This window comes from Brassica oleracea, chromosome C8, assembly GCF_000695525.1.
Source record: "Brassica oleracea var. oleracea cultivar TO1000 chromosome C8, BOL, whole genome shotgun sequence".
In the NCBI taxonomy this organism is placed as follows: Eukaryota; Viridiplantae; Streptophyta; class Magnoliopsida; order Brassicales; family Brassicaceae; genus Brassica; species Brassica oleracea.
This window is the reverse complement of record NC_027755.1, coordinates 26,101,736-26,102,275: the sequence shown is the minus strand read 5'-3', so window position 1 is coordinate 26,102,275 and position 540 is coordinate 26,101,736.

Genomic DNA, 540 nt, shown 5'->3' with positions numbered 1-540 from the left:
CCAAACACACACTTCATTCTTATTCAGACCCAGAATCTGAAACTGAGGCTGCTTCTTATTCTTCGATTACTTGCCACTTTGACGGTGGAAAAGGTTACCACCTCACTCTATCATTCTTGATTAAAAATAATTTCTTGCATGGAAAAGGAGAAGAAGCTGTCATTGTTGGTAATGTTTAGGTAGATTTGGCCGTATGTTTCATTTATTTTTTACTACAGGACAGATCAATATATATTCATGACTTAATTAAGATGAACTTGAGTACTGCGACCTTGAGGACGCATGCATAGCTGCATATCCATGTTTTTAGCCAGATAGTTCAGCTTTAAACCTTTCTCGAACTTGGTCGTTTTAATGGTTTAGTCACTACACCAATATCGCTCTTTCGTATACATTAACGTAAGAACATCGTTAATTTCTAATTGGTTTGGCATTACAGAACACACGACATAATATATTGAAGATATGAGTTTACACACAAAACACTAAAAGAGATTGAAAAGATAAAGTTTGAGAACACTGAGAAGCCGTAAAATGAAA